We start from the raw sequence: 17,379 nt of genomic DNA, 5'->3' as shown, positions 1-17,379 counted from the left end.
ATACAATAAACTATAGGTAGTTTAGATTCAACAATATTAAATTAGTTGATATAATTATAATTTAAATTTCGAATTTTGAATTTTGAATTAAAAAGTTAACTCCTTGTGAGTTATTCTGCATGTGGTGAAGGGAGTTTGTGAACCCCGAATCCCAATTTTACACTTAAGTGTGTTTTCTTATTTAAATTGTCTTAATTTTCCATTTAATTGTGTGTCCCTATTTAAATTTGTATAAATAAGTTGAGTAGGTTGATGAGAAAGTTAGTGTGGAAGGGTGAAGAAGGAATGTGGATTTGAAAAGAAAAATATGGAATTGAGTTGGGAAAGTTGGGGGGAAATAATAAGTAGGTTGAGCTAGTGTGGAATAATATGGAAATTATGTTTGGAAAATTTGGGGAAAAATTCGGCTAAGTATGGAGAAATTAGGTGAAGTGCGTTATGGCTGAAGGACTGAGAAAAATATGGAATTTATGTGAAATGCGAAAAATATGGGAAATTACTTTGGAAAAATTTGGAAAATCCATGTAAAAGTATCACAAAGTGGTGAGCAAACATGTACGGAGAACAATGTTTGCAGTAGCTAAGAGCGAGATCGTTGAAAGTGAAATCAATGAGATCGTTGAGAGCGAGATCATTGAGATCGAGACTAACGAGATTGGAGAGGAAATGGGGGAGAGCGAGATTGGATAGAAGATGGGAGAGAGCGAGACCAGCGAGAAAGCTGGAGAGAGCGAGAGTGGAGAGAAAAGTTAAAGCTTGCTTTGTCCGATTCGAACGTCACGCTCACGCCTCGCCTATGCATTGAACGGCCGAGCAAGCTTCTGGGCGATGTATTTGGACGCTTTGGGGTGGATTATGCATTTAAAAACCCTAACTTGAATACAAATGAAGCTTGAAGATGTAAGGGCAAACGTCAATTAAAATCTAGGTGTTCGATTAAGAGAAATTCTTAAACTCTAAGAAACTGTGTTGGATGTGTTTGGGAAGAACACATTGAACTAAGGGGAAGTCAGCTTACGTTGATAAATGGAGGATTAAACATTTGGCCATGTAGCCAAGTAGGTACTATCAATCCCACGAGCAATTTGAACGCCTATAAATTGGGAGTTGGGATTTCATTTTGAAATCACACAAAAATCATAAATTTCGTAGAAAAAGTAGAGGGCAGTGAGAGTTTAGAGGAATGTGTCAACTTTGGATGAGGAGATCTTCCAATCTACTCATGCGTTTGGAGTGATTCCAAAGCCATCTTAAAACTCTAGAAGTCTAGTTTTCAGAGTAGGACTGCTGGAGAAAGAGGCTCAAAGAAACTGGGCTGGAGGTTGAGAAGAAGACAAAAGGGTCAGACTGTCGGATCAGTCTGGGCTAGTCTTGAAGATTTTGAAATTCCGACCAAACCACGAAGAAATATGAGCTGAAAGTTTAGGGTAAGATTCCTAATATATTTTAGAATAAGTTTGTAGAAGGAAGTATTTCCAAATAAGTTCGGAACTATGAGTAATCTAAGTTGTAAGTTGAATCTGGATTCTAGGGGTGAAAAAAAGACCCGAGGAGCTATTAGAGTGAAAAGTTCCTAAGAGTTCGAGGTGAGTGGCTAAAAATGTTTTCGAACTAAAATGTTTTTAAACTTTTTTTATTACAAACGTTTTACAGAAAGCATGTTTGCGAAAATATTCTCATGCCTACTAGTTTTCTAAAGTGGTTTCCAAGAAAGATCTGAATTGTGTTATGAACGCATGCCTATTGTTGAAAAACTATTTACATATGTATATGTATTGATTTTAACCAGCATGCGTTACCATCTTTAAAGCCATGTTGTATATGTGTTATCTTGTACATGCTTTAAAGAGAAAAGTTGTTTATAAATAGTTTTGGTAAAATACGATGCCGAAGTACAAGGAGAAGGAATCCACCCAACTAGATACTGAAGTACAAGGAGAAGGTATCTATTGGCACTGAAGTACGTTTGAGAAGATACCAAGCCAACGGGATACTGAAGTGGAGAAGGTATCCTAGTAGCTCGATACTGAAGTATAAGGAGAAGGTATCTGAGCTGTAGTACCTAATGTGTGAAGGTACTTAATATGGCCACAGGTGAATAAAGTTAGAGATTGAGCAAAAGGGTTCTCTCTGGACTAATAGTTGGTGTTGAGATTATTTTATCAGATATACAGTACTTTGATTTGAGAAATGATTTTACTGTTTTATGTTTAAAATAGTTTTATATACATTACGCTTGGAAATTATTTATGCTGCAAAAGTTTATATTTCAGATAAAACTATTTTCTGAAATTATGCATGAGAACTTACTATGTTTTTCTCGGTCACTCACTGGGCGTAAGCTCACTCCGTTTTCAAATGTTTTTGTTCCCCCCCCCCCCCCCAACAGGTAGCGGTCAAATCCTCCGAAGACAGCTCTATATCTGCTCTGCCAATAAAGGACGAAAAGACTTGTAACTGTGTGCTAGGTGGTTACTGTTATATTGTAACACATGTTAGGTTACTATTGTTCATATAAGGACTAGAGTTTGTGGTTTTGGGACTTGTAAATCTAATGTTGTAAATACTTAAAACATATTAAGTTTCTGAGTTAATAAATTATGGGCCTACACCGTCCCGTTTCATATAATTTTGTATTTGGTGTCAGAGTTATTCGCAAGAGTTTTTAGGCAGTAAATGTCAGCCTAAGGGTTGATAACTGCTACAGTCACGCCCTTCTCTAGGCTAAGAGGATGATCTGGGGCGGGGTGTGACAGAGTTATCCTCAAATCTCTCATATTGCAAATGGACAGAGGGGAGAGAATGACTTCATATGAAATTGTTTTTTTGAATGAGCCCTAGTGAGGGGATCCTTGAGCGAAAGCGAATCTACCCAAATCCACATTTTTATTGAATAAAAATTTACAGAAGAAAGAAAGATAGACTATGCATTTACAGAGAAAAAATACACATGCTTAAATATAATTGCAGAAGAAATTAGAATAAGGTTCCAGAAACTCTTACCTTTTGAAGAACGTTTCTTCGTTTCTAGTAAAAAAAAAAAAAAAAAAAAAAAAAAACGTATGAAATCCAAATGGCCAATTTAGGCACTACCACGAGAATGACATCAAATATTCTCAGGCAGAGAACTCAAGAGTTGTGGGCTCTAGCTATTTTGGATTTTTGCGAGGAGAAGGGAAAAAAAAGATTGAGAGAAGATAGGAAGATAGGAGAATTATCACATAGAAACTCTTTTGTGTTGCAGGAAAAGAAGAAGCAAAACACCAACCCCACTCCCTCTGTCAACCACCCACATAATATGTGGGTGGGAAAGAAAAATTGGGGAGGGAATTTAATTATTTATATATATATATATATATATTCATTTCTTCTCTTCTTGAAAGTCCGTTAACTCTAATTAGCTCTTAATTGCTCAACCCTGAACAACTTGTAATACTTTGGAATACTTGATTTGCTTGAGATCCTTCAAATATCGACATATAAGCACATTAGTTATCATAAATGAGTGAGATTAGAGGCACTAAGATAGCACATTTCAGGTGCTATCAAGGCGTTTGATGCCTATTGCCATTTGCGCTATAGAATGTCGGGATGCTGCCCTGTTTCGTGCACTTTGGTCTTTTTTCCACTTTTTATTCCCTACTTTTTTATGCTTTGCTTGGTTTTGATTTCCTTGGACATCTTTAGGTGTTTTTTTAGCTCTTTACTTCAAATCACAATCTTTATCTCAAACCCAGGAAAACACTAGCAAATGATATTAAATGTAAAAGTATATAAAAACTATTCTAAATCCAATTCAAATAACGCATATTTTAGGTGCAAGTAACAAGGTAGTTAAAGGGAAGAAAGTATATTTTGAAATGGAACTTGAAGAAATCTCCTCAAACCATACAAGAAGCCCCTTGTCTGAAGGGAGTTTTGAAAAAGGTAAAGACTCCAATTCAGACGACAACTAAATCAACAAACTATTGATGATGAACACCAAGTTGAATCAGAAACTACTATTGATGATAATCATGGTGAGTCCATTACTTTGCAGCATGATGATCTCCAAACCTATCAACAGTCCATGGATAGCCAAAGAAGGAGATTACACAACAAGCAAGGTGTGCATCTGCTTATTTTTTTTATTATGCCTTGACTGCCGAAATGAATTAAGTTGACAATGAGACTTTAACATATAATGACGTCATTAACTCACCCAATCGTGATAAATGGATGGAAGCAATGATAGATGAAATCCTTGAATAAAAATAAAATTTGTATTGATCATGAAGATATATTTTTAGTTGTAGTTGGACATACTTCTATTAAAGTTTTATTGTCTTTAATTACTTATTTTCACATGGAATTAGAGCAACTTGATGTTAAGACAACCTGGATCGTGAAGAAACCATTTTTATGTGAAAACCAACTAGTTTTGTTAACAAAGCGGCAGGGGAAAAGTATGTTTGCTAACTAATCTTTATATAGTCTCAAAAAATACCCTAAACGTATTTGAAGTTTGATTTTGACATTGTATCTTGGGGATTCGCTAGAAATCAATTAGATCATTATGTCTACTTTAAATATGTCAAACATGAGTCCCCTATCTTTTTAATGATCCATGTAAACGACATGTTTGAATGCAAGTGGAGACAAGAAAGAAATAAAGAAATTCAAAAACCAATTGAAAATTAAATTTGAAATCAAAGAATTGGGCCAAACTAGGAGAATTCTGGAGTTAGCTCTAGAAAAAAAGCTAAGTTTATGTCTCTAATCTCACATGTTGTTAGGTTTAATGTGTTTAAATATCAATTTTTAGAGGTTATCAAGAAAATCATGCATTTCGGAGTGTTATGGGTCGTTTGGAGCTGATTTGGAGCTATCGAAAGTGATATCAAGCATTTGAAGTTTCAGTGGAGCCAAAAAGATGATTCTGCCCCAAAACAAGATGGCGTAGTGGTGTCACCTCGATGCCGCATGTGGCACTTTTCCTTAAGCGAGAAATTGCGATAGCCCCGTGGTGCTCTGGATATTGACGAAATAATAAGCGCTTGCACGTGTGCACGACCGAGAGCAGGGCTCCTCGTGTTGGGTTGGTGCCTTAAATCTCGTAGGATCCTATAGTTTGTAATTGTATTATACAAAAATTTTATTTATTTAATAAAATATGAGATGTTTTATTTGACATTTAGTAGCATTAAACCCACAAACCAATAAACTAACATCCTAGGTTATCTTCTGTAGTTTAATGATAATCTAAATGGTCTGTAGTAAATGGATAAGATTGGATATCTTATCCTAGTGACACTAATGTTACAATTATTGTAAAGTACTACAAATGATATGATTTTGATCATTCATGTGGAGACATGTGAGCATGGATATTCTATACAAAGGAGTTTGTATAAGACCGGACAACTAAATGACTAGTCTTATTATGTAACGTCGTTCATAATAGAAACTTACATTTCACCAAGATGACAATAGATGACATGACCTAAATCCTGAGTGAGTTGTGAACTCCTACCTATGAAGGCGGCCCTTTGATTTGTATGGGTGAGAATGGCCAGATTTTAGACTCAACAAGCCTACCATCTTGAGATTAGTCTGATTGGGGAGTTGAGAACACAGCTACACAAGATGAAATTCACTCCTTTCTCGAGATAGGGGAAAGTAAATAAATTATTCCCTTAAGGGCTAATTCCAGAGTTTGAACAATGTGGCGTCACACCCTCTCCTAGGCCGAGAAGGGTTTAATCATAGCCGGACTATGATTTATTGTTCATTAGAGGGATCAAGGATACTTAAGGAGTTAGATGTAACTACAAGGGGCAAAACTATAATTTTGGCCTAGCTGTACTTACAAGCAATTTGTGAAGGGTCATCGCGCTGTTGATTGGTTATATCCAATGGACACAGAAATATATTTTTAGTACAAAAAGTGTAGATATCTGTCTTTAGTGGAGTGCCCGACAGTTAATGGATGTTGAGTAAATTAATTAAAGAGTTTAATTAATTATTCAAGTACCGTTCGAGCTTCAAACTACAGATCCATGAGGTCCCCTCAGTAGCTCAATAATGATTTATGAGAATCAAATTAGGGAGTTAATTATATGTGATATAATTAGTTAATTTAATTATAGATGATATAATTACTATAATATATTTTATATGTTATAATATAAAGTTTATTTGAGAGGAAATAAATATTTGAATATGATTCGATTATTAATTATGTGAATTGGATTCATATAATTTAATATAAATGGGATTTATATTAAATATCATTGTTGAGAGAATTAAACTACAGGTTATGTTGTATTGAATACAATATTAAACTATAGATTATATGTCATATTTGATATAACATATAGTTTAATATTTAATATATGATAAAGTGGTTATCATATAAACTTATATTAATGATTTTATTAAAATTAATTTTATTTTTGAAAAATCTCTCCCTTTTTTCTCTCTACTACCTGTTGGGAAGATGTTGGTTGAATTTTTTATTCTTCATCTTTTTCCTCCTTTAGGTTTTTTTTTTTTTTTTTTTTTATTAGAAACTGTTCTGGCTGTATTTATATTCATCTCCCTATCTCCTCAAAAACTCCTAATCTCTTTCCTCACTGAAAAAGGTCCATGAGCCCACGATAACTTCTAGATTCTCAGCATCCTAGAGAATTACATGTGGAAACTGTAAATTGGTGGTAGTCACTCTCTGGTGAATAAATCTAGGGTTTAAGTTTCTTGAATTTTGTGCAAGAAAGAGATATTAACCGTGAAGAATCGTTCTTCAAAAGGGTTAGTTTTTCATCTCTCTTATTTAATCGTTTCTCTCTTTCTCTTTTTTGCATGCTGTATTGTTTGTTAAAAATGCATAACATTCTTTTTTTTTTTTTTTTTTTTTTGTAATATTTGTAAAATTTTGTAAATTTGGGATTTTGGGTCTGATGCCCGTTTCTATCTTCCTGATCAAAGGTACCCTTCAACTGGCTCCGTAATTTGTAATTAGAGGCGGGATCTCCTTTTCGGGTCCAGGAAATTTTTCCAAAGTTTCGGAATTAATTTTAAGAGTTTGAATGGTGGGAATCTAATATTTTGATATTTGTGGTATGTGAATGAATGTTGTAGAATATGTTGGTTTAAAAATTAATTGGAATGTTTCGGGAATTGGTCGACATTCGTTGAAATCTTTAATCGCTTTGTTTTTACGATTTTTATTTTGGTAGGGCCTATTACTTTGGGGCATATAATTGCGATCATGATGGTCCTGTATTTTTTGATGTTTCTTAGCTCAGGGTTCGAGATCATTCATTGGTTGCTTCTGAAGTCGTGTTGTCTAATGGAGAAATCGAGAAACCAGAATTCGGGTGGATGGAGGAATCGAGAAAGACACTTTTGAACCTCGCAGGAGTATGGGCGATTGTTTCTTGTCAGGGGTACATTGGGGTTCGGCAATAAATGGATGAGTCACCCGAAACGAATACCAAAACTAAGCTCGGTCACCAGTGTTTCTCATGGCGTGGATGACTGCCAGTAAGATTAGGAGAATGTAAGATTGCTAACATAGAATAACGGTTCGCTATAAATTGTGATGTATATTTTTATATTGATTGAATACAATCATATAAAAGCGGAAAAGAGATTAATTTGATACACGTTGAGGTGAGCACAACACGTTGCATTACAAGCTGACAATGAGAAGAAAAAATTTTCTTTTCTGTAGCATTAGCAGCAGAAGGGAACACCAGTATTCATTGTTCGATTCGAATTGATTGGATCATTTGGTTCGTTTGTGGTTCGGCGTCAGTTTCGACGCAGTTGGGTTCCGATTCGAAGGTTCGATGGTTTTGGTTGAGCGATTAAAAGCAACGGTTCACTTGTTTTGAACTACGAACTTTTTTTTTAATGAAATAGTTAGTTACTTTGATAATTAAATAATATAAATATTATATTAATTTAATAAATATTATGTCCATCCCGATCAATAATTATTCTTATTAATCTATCCATTTGAGTGTATACATTTTTAAATATTATATCATATTATATGTCAATAATAATCCCACCATAAGTTATACATTTAGTATCATGTAAAGATATATTAAAAGTGTTATAATTATATATAATTGCATGAATTTGATTAATATATAGGTTGGCAACGGGGGGGGGGTTGAGGTGGGTAGCGGGGATTCCCCATCCCTGCAGGGGTATTTCCCCCTCCTGCCCGTGTCCCCGCCAATTATAAGAAGGGGGATGGGGGCAAAATTCCCCAAATCGGGAAATGGGTCTCCGTAGGGACTCATCCCCAATCTTATAAATATAAATATAAATATGAATATATAAATATTAATTAATATATATATATTATATATATAGATTCTATCGGGGACTGGCAGGATACCTCCTTGTCCCTGCCACATTTCCCCAACTGGCATCCGTTAACAGATTTGACCCCTATCCTCAGATCAAACCGGGGGATTACTCGCCTCGAATCAGGGTAGGGATTTTTTCCGGCGACCCCAACCTCAACCTTCTTCGCAGCGTGGCCACGCGGGTTTTTGCCACACCTATTAATATAACATGCTCATTGGCATCATATAAGTATTAATGGTTATAATATATGCATGCATAGCATTAATAACGTAATACATGCATCAATTTATATTATAGAGTTATAATATAAGGTGTCTGGATGTATGTTTGGATTGTATTTTATTAATTTATTTCATTACTTAGTATTATAAATTGAATAATGTATGTTAAATGAATGGAAATCGGAAATTACCGCATGTAAGCATGTTACCACCCCCCCAGAAGCACACACGTAAAAATAACTTTAGAGTATAATAAGGTATTAATTAAGGTATGTTATTAATGGTAAGCAATTATTTAATCTAAGTATGCTTTTCTCCCAGTATGCAATAATATGGTTTAATCTTAATTAATCATATTCTTTTTAAAGATTATCAGAGTTAAATGGGGAATTTAGAAAAAATTAATATATTTCAAATCTAATAAAGGTCTTGCATGCAAACTATTAGGTTAAAATCATCGTCCTTTAACAATATAAGTTTGTAATACTACTCGCATTTACATCTAACCTAGACCTAAGGTCCACTTCCTTCCATTAGTGAGAATAAGAAAACTGGAAAATCCAAAAATCTTAGTTACCAATGCCTTTATTGGATTTAACTCATGATACAGTGGTGAATTGCTTCCGGGATTTATATAAGATTATATATTATTCGCTCAACTAGGTAGACTGTATGCTTTTGGTAAAAATAGACGGCGAACTTTTCTGTCCTCACACAGGTTTTATGATTTATACCTGGGTCTTTTCTTTGATAATGATCAATCAATAGGCGAATCTTTTTTTGCACTTGAGTAAGGTTGTTTCTACACGTTTGCAATCGGAAATAACAAATTCAATATGAGGGAACATTCCGTCCAAGAGACCACATCTCTTAATGCGCATAACCAGGTGTCCCAATGTAACCTAGATAAGGTGGATCAATCAAGAAGTTCGATTATCACTTTAGAGAATTCAGTGAGATACTATCTCGTTTCAAGCCATGCATGTTTACCTAAAGTTTATTAAAACATTTAAATAAACATAAAATCAAAGTTTGTAATAACTATCCAAAGTAGAGCTGTTCATTTTTGGCAAATTAACAAATACTTACGTTTAAAATCAGTAGCCACTTATCCTAAATTTAATTAACCACTTTAAGGTAAAACGGCTCCGTGGGGAAAATGGGGTATATTTGATACTCATCATCTTTTTCACTCGAGATATTGGTGGCTATCCTAAATGTTCACACTGTGAGATCTATACTCACCGGATTGGTTCCACCTCAAAATGAGGCATTCCCAATGATGTGTCCCTCGGTATAGGATTGGTTCATTAAATTTGTATAGTCGTATATATCTATAATAATTAAGGTGAATAGAGATACCAGTATGTATCATACAATGTTTACAACACATGTTGGGAATTGGGACATCCGACAATCAATAGCCATGTTATCGATTCTCGGTCAGGGTTCTCTCATCATCTCTAAGTATCATTATGTATGTATGAAGTAAAAACTTATCTGTTTCTATCATATTAAGCTCTAGTGTCATCCACGAGTATCCTCTGAGTATCCATTGTACCATCGGGAGGCTGTGAAGGTTTTGTCATTTGACGCATTATACTTTGCAAGAACTCCAATGAAAATGGACAAGCTGGTATACATTATCTTCTCACAAATTTTTTGCCCTCTAATTACTAAAATTTTTTTCCTCACACTCCACCCATGGTTGGCTTTCATTGTACGCGAACCCTCAAATACTATAAAAATGAGAGGGACTGGTACAAAAACTCTTATCAAAGAACACTTGTGTCATCTAAAATGCGAGTTTAACAATTTTTAAGAGTCACATATGAGGAGTCGAACATAACCGACTGATAGTACTTACTATGATAAATGTACAAACGTAGAATTGTTCTAAATGCTAGATAATTTTGGGAGCTCCTGGGGTCTGAAAGAAGATAACTGTGATTAGCAAGTCTTCAAATTTAATGTTGATTATTTCCCCAAAGTTGAGTAAGTGTGGTTACCGTGATATCTATCACTAAACACGGGTAGAGCTTCTGGTCATACATTTCCGAGGTATAGGAGCATATATTCTAGCTTAACTTCACTGTAAAGTGATAACCATTTTAGAGGTGTCAATTAATTAGCATTATAAGTTATTTGAGTTCTAAAACTAAACACGAATAAATTAATTGGCAATTTTTTCTCTAATCTAAGGGTTCTATAACTTATACAAGAGAGACAGGGATGTACAATTTGTCAAAAGTGAAATCAGACACTTCTCAAAAAAATATTGGAATTTTAACTATTTTCTCTACCAATGTAAGCAAGATGGAAATATGAAAATACATGCTGGCAGTAATCATTCCAATTAATTATATATGATGAAACACTTATTCCACTCAAAATTAACATAATACAGAAAGGATAGAATCACACTCAACAAAATAAATGTCCGCAGGATGGCTTGGGAGGAACACTAAATTCAAATATCAATGACAGTACTGGTAAAATTCTAGTACAATTGGAAAATCTATAACACAATCAATAAATGAAGTAAGCAAAATGGGAAGGTTTTTTTAAAAATTCTATCAATATTATTTATACTTGGGATCCTTCAATTTACAACACGAGAAACCCATTATATGATCTATGTGATTGATCTCTCTCTCACTCAGCTTAGCCTACCTGTATTCTAATCCGCTCTCCACGCGTTAGAAACAACATTCCTTGCTACGAAACATGATCGAATTTAAACACACAGCACAATCCCTTGTCTTGTATTCACCTCAGTTACGGAGAGCTGGCCCCTAAATTTTACATGTAAAAATATTAACAACAAACCATCAAACAAAGAGCACCTGAAGTAAATCGTCATGCACTCGAAACTCAACCGCAAATCGCTTTTAGTACAAAACAAGGAGAATCAATACTCCTTCTGGAAAGCAACAACGAAACGTGTCCTCCCATATCTAGAACTCCATATTGACCGGGTAAGAATAGAAGTTGAGTATGAGGACACACCAAAAAGGCCTTAACACTTGGACTTCTACAAGGTCATGCTCGAAAGAAGAATATTATTCAAAGAGGCGTGGTTCTGTTCGATAACTAAAACTTGGTATGAGGCAAAACGAAGGAGAAGGAAAACGATGCCAGAGCCATGTACCATCTTAAAAAACAAAAAGGAAGGCTAACGTGCGGAGATGGGGAGAACCTTTTAATATCGTGTTATTAGAGTCGATATATGCCGCAATCGTGGTTTAGGTATAAAGATGATTAATGCTCGTAAGTAGTCTAACGCAATAATAGCTCCTATGCGATCAATTTAGCTCATCGTTTAGCTTAGTGTCTGTCGCCTATAGACACCTAACGAATCGTTTACTTTGGGCAACCGAGTTACTAATAGACAAGGAAGACGGTTATAGCGTTATTCGTTTTTTTAGTAAATATTATCTTATTACACAGATTTCGTTCAATTTTGGCATTTTTAATAGCGCGGGCCCTAATGTTTGTCCGGTCTTTTACTACATCTATATTTAACTTTGACGACTAATTGTGAGATCTTTCTTGCGAAAGAGAAATTCAAAAACTTTTTTTTTTATGAAAACTTACTAAAATCTTATGGTGAAATACAATTATTTCTTTATCTTCAGCGGTTAAACCAATGAATCAACAACCATATAATACACACCCCACGCCACTATCTCGAGAGAAAAAATTGAAATTCCTCTATTTATAAGGGTCTACAAAAGAAATAAATTATCCAATCAATTAATATTATTAAATAACACTACTAAATGATAACCAACTTATCATTGAAACTATTAATGTTAATGAAGCATTTATTTCGCTAAAACTATAGTTTCTTACATATCTATTCCTTCGCATGAAAACATATATAAAACAACAATATTGTTTATCTTCTCCTAAGGTCTATTCTCAATAGTAACTACATAAAATGTAAATCTCACATTTAAGAGCGATTCAAAATCACTTCCACTAGATGTAATCTCAATCACAAATTATAACCAATGTAGATATGGGTAGCATATATAAGAGCTAAAATTTCGAAAATAGACTTACACTCTTGTCAATTGTTGCACAGGACATTTTCCAAAACTAAAAACACCAAAAAACTGATCCTCAAGAGCGATTGAATCCACATATCGCGCCCTAGCACAACGCGGGGACTCCTTAATGGAATGCCTGTAGCTACAGATAAGCTCATACTCAGTACGTGAATATATTAAGAACCTAGCTAATTCTTCTATAAGGTCAACCGGGATCCAAAACTATCCGTTACACCTGTTTAAGGATCCATAAGGCAAGCGGGTGCAACTTAACTTAAAGAACGCGACCGAAGGCAACTAACACTCACATACCAATTCAAACATAAGAATATGTTTTAATTAGAGTGTTTGGGTTTTCGGGCCTATCTCTTAAGACTTTTCAATCTAGCAATTTGCGACAACAAATCCTTCTACGGAGTATTAGAAACTACGTAACGTATATAATTGCAAGGAGAAGATAACACCAATACTGATATAATCATTTATGCACCTCCTCTTTTGGTGTAAGTTACGATTCTTGTCTCCACGGGTTAACGCTTAACCAATCCTTTACACGATTAAAAGAACTCTCGGGGCATCGGTAGTATTAGTTTGATTATCATAAGTCGTAGTAAACTTTAATCGAGTGTCTTGAAAAGAATCTTCTTCTAAATGTCCAAAGTGTACAAAGTTGTGAGCACAAAAAATGAAACTGGATAAAAGGTAAGTTCCCTTAGGAATCAGCCCTTAAAGGGAAGCAAATCTCTTTTCATACATTATCCCTACTTAATATCGAGAAGATTAAGGAGTGAAATTCACTCCATCTGTGGGCATCTGAGTTTCCCAGCTCCTAGATCAAACAAGTCCAAAAAGGTAAGACATGTGTTTCGAAAGATTAATATTGAAATTATGTCTCCTTTCCTATAGCCATCTCACTTACAGCAGCATACCTAAGAATATACAGGGACGACTCCATTTACAACATCTCTCCAAAAGACGAAAGAAGTAAGTATTTCCCATAATACAATTCAGCACGGAACTTGCAAAGTCGTGGTACACAAATGAGGTCCCACTTTAAATGTGATGCACTGGTACATAATCTATCTATTCAATACGACTTGTGTGAGCATTAACTAATGCTTCATCAGACAGCTGAACTGTCACTGAGGTCATCTCGTGGGTCCTAAACGGAGCATACTTCATCAGGTGCCACATTAAACCCCCACTTTTATGGTGAGCCAACACAACCACACGTCCTTGCTCGCACCACTCTGGCCCGAACATTTGGAAAGTTGAGTCCCAGGAATCCTACCATCTGTAGTAGTTTTACAACACTTGCAAACCTCTACAAAGTGGGAACGTTATCCATAGTGTCCAACAATGGATCAACGAGGAGATATTCATCTCCAAAATCCTCGTTAGCGCCAACCGCAGTTATCGCATTATAACTACAATGAAGACTATTTAAGTTATCACTGAAGGCATGATTCAACTTGTAATAATCACATATATAATGCTAAGTTTTTAACATAAGATAACCAGGAGCTTTGTTTATTTAAAATATGAAAGTAAATGTTTAGAATTAAATAACATTATTTTATTCATTAAACTAGAGCCTGTAAAGTATCCATTGATGAATATACACAAAACGAGAGCGGAGAAACCCCATCTGGGGTAGAACACCTGGCCTAAGAGAAACACATTAGCAGATCTTTGGAAGTGAAAATAAATACCACTCAAGAGGCTTCGGTCTTCTCTCAAATCAAAAATTAAAATAAATAATCACGATAAGAGGTTAAATTCAAATACAAAGCCTTAAAAGTGATTTCTCCTTTCCCTTACAAGTTTACCTACTAACGTTTAGGGGTAACCTTTGTAAATGGGGCGTGAATTTTACTCAATCACTACATTCACCTAGATACTCTCATTAGGTAAATTCTGCGAACTGGCTCTTAAAATACTGCGCTTCCGTAGGTTACGCCAAACAAACTAACGCCGGAGAGGCGTATAATACCAATTCCTTTTCATGTATCCTAATCCAAATATACAGCAAATAACATGATGTACACCGGAGTAGAACTGTGAAAGACATGAGTAGACCAAGTATTTATCTCGGAATAAAATAGAGTGACCTCACGCTTTGGTCCTTATGGATGAATTGTTCTCTCAATGCTAGTATTTCGTCAGTGAATATTCCACCATCAATCGTTTCCTAATTTTTCCATCTCGAATTGTTTTTGATGAGGCATTTATTCGTAGCTTACTTGTAATTTACGGACTTTATAATGATGTATAGGCCGATATGTTTTTGTTATATTTTTTGGTAAGTCTTTTCAATTGATGGTTCTTTAGGCTTAAAGTATATGTCAATGTAGCACCTATAATACCAACTAGACTAGTGGTAGACATTTTCACATGGTAAGTATTCGGCTCTAAACTGTATGGACTCCTCTCACAGTTACCAAATCGGGCACAAAATACCGATGGCCCTTCTTGTAGTCAACAATAACTTTCTCAAGCACGACACCTCTTAAACACATCTCTTAAATGTTGACTCCGGGTCCTCTGAACAAGGGGCCCCTTCCTCTCAATTGGCCTGAAAGGGAATCGGCTTGTTAGTATGAGAATCGCACTATGGTCAGGATAAACAGGCATTCAAGGTAATGTTCTGCCTTTGATTCATCTAACGCTGGATTCTAGTGACACTTATCAAGGGCGCAGTAATTGATAGTTAATTAAAATATAATTACTAGGGGTAAAAAGTGGAGAAATTTGTCTTCGCACACACACACATATAGGATAATGCGTGATCTCATACTCGACGCATAATTCGACAATTAAATGGTTTGGGATTCACGTTTTGTAACAGTCGCAATCTTCTAAGCGTAAAATATATCAGAGGTCACTGAACCGCTGGGTTAAGGTAACATTCCAATGAACAAACACACATGAGGCTACTAATATCTACAGTCAAGAGATTTCAGCTATGGTCTTTAAGTAAAGTAATTCATAGTTAAATGGTGTTGATTATATTACTTAAAAGTTTTGATTAATTTTAAGTCTTGAATAATTAGAGCTTTCCTAAATTTGTTGGTTCGTTAGGTCCCCTACTAGCTCACTAAGGGTAACAAGAATCATTAAATTTTTTTGAATAATTTGAATTGTTTTAATCATTTTAGGAAATTTAATATTAATAAGGATTGTTTAAAGCATATGTATAAATGATACATTATAGTTTGTAGTTAATTATAAATATGCTTGATATGATTAAACTATATAATATAAGAAATAATATTTGAATAAGATTCGAAATATTATAGTGACATTTATTCATATTAAAAACTATTAGTAATTTAATATGAATTGGATCATATTAAAAATTATAGGCTAGGAGACAGATATCATTTTTATAATGATTATAATGATGAAATAATTATGTGAATATATTTAATTAGTTTAAAATAATTAATTATTTTTTGAAAAAGTAAACTCCCCTACAGTTTATTAGAGGATCGAGAATGGGTGTGAGGGGAAGTTATTTCCCTCAAAACGGTAAGTTAATACACTAAATAGAAAATCTTTAGTGAAAACACTTTTCAATTTCACCACTCTGCAGTTTTTCCTTTTCCTCTCTTATCTATCTAACAGAAACTTTTTTCTGTTCGCAGACGAGATTAAAAGAGAATTGTATTTCCGTAAATTTGAAACATTGTATTCATGTATTAATTTTGTGGAAAATGAATACAATCTCTAATATTATGTTTTTGATGCTTTCAAATAAACTATAGTTTTAAGCTTTGTTGATCCTTCTTGGACAAATCGACCTTTGAACTTGTTGATTTCTTTTGGAAGATTGGGCCTTTGGGCTTGTTGATGTTCTTGGACGATCGGCCTGGCCTTGTTGATCTTCTTGGACGATCGGGCCTTTGGGCTTTTGATCTCTTGGAGATCGGCCTTTGGCTTGATGATCTGTCTTGGGCGACTCGCCTTTGGACTTGTTGATCTTTCTTGGAATGATTGGCCTTTGAGCTTGATGATCTTTCCTGGATGATCGTTCCTTTGGGCATGATGATCCTCTTGGACTTTGGCCTTGGGCTTGTTGATCTTCTTGGATGATCAAGCCTTTGGCTTGAATGATCCTTCTTGAATATCGGCCTTTAGGCTTTGTTGATCTTCTTGGATGATCGGTCTTTGGGCTTAATCATCTTCTTGGAAGGATTAATGTTCCGCACGAAGGCTTTCGGAGAAACTTGTTTCATGGAGTTGAACTTGAGTTTGGTGTGATGTTTGAATCTTGCATTTGATTGGTCCAAAATTTTCTCGTTCTCCTTTTCGAGATTTTGTACATATATGGGAAGGAATGAAAATCTCGAAAAATATAATTTGAATCAAAAATCCAAATATAAATCTGTTCTTTGAATTTGACCTCATGGGGTGTGGTAAAGTAAAACTATGAAAATTTAGTAACAATAAGTTTAAACTCGAATTTGGATAAAATTTGAAAATATGGCGAAAATTTTAATTTTGAAGAATTTTACTCCAAATTTATTTTGGAATTTGAGATAAATTTAGGATATGTGTGCCAAGATTTTATAAAAGATCATTGGATTTCCTTTTCAATCCACTGAATTTATTTATAATTGAACGATAAAAACAAGTTTGGGGGAGGGGGCACACAACTTGAATTTTGATATAATCAAAAATTTGGAAAGTTGGGCCAAGTTTTTTTTTTAATTTTTGGGATGAAATTTTTAGAATCA

The sequence above is a fragment of the Benincasa hispida genome, chromosome 1, assembly GCF_009727055.1.
Source record: "Benincasa hispida cultivar B227 chromosome 1, ASM972705v1, whole genome shotgun sequence".
Taxonomy (NCBI): Eukaryota; Viridiplantae; Streptophyta; class Magnoliopsida; order Cucurbitales; family Cucurbitaceae; genus Benincasa; species Benincasa hispida.
This window is presented reverse-complemented; position numbering follows the sequence as displayed.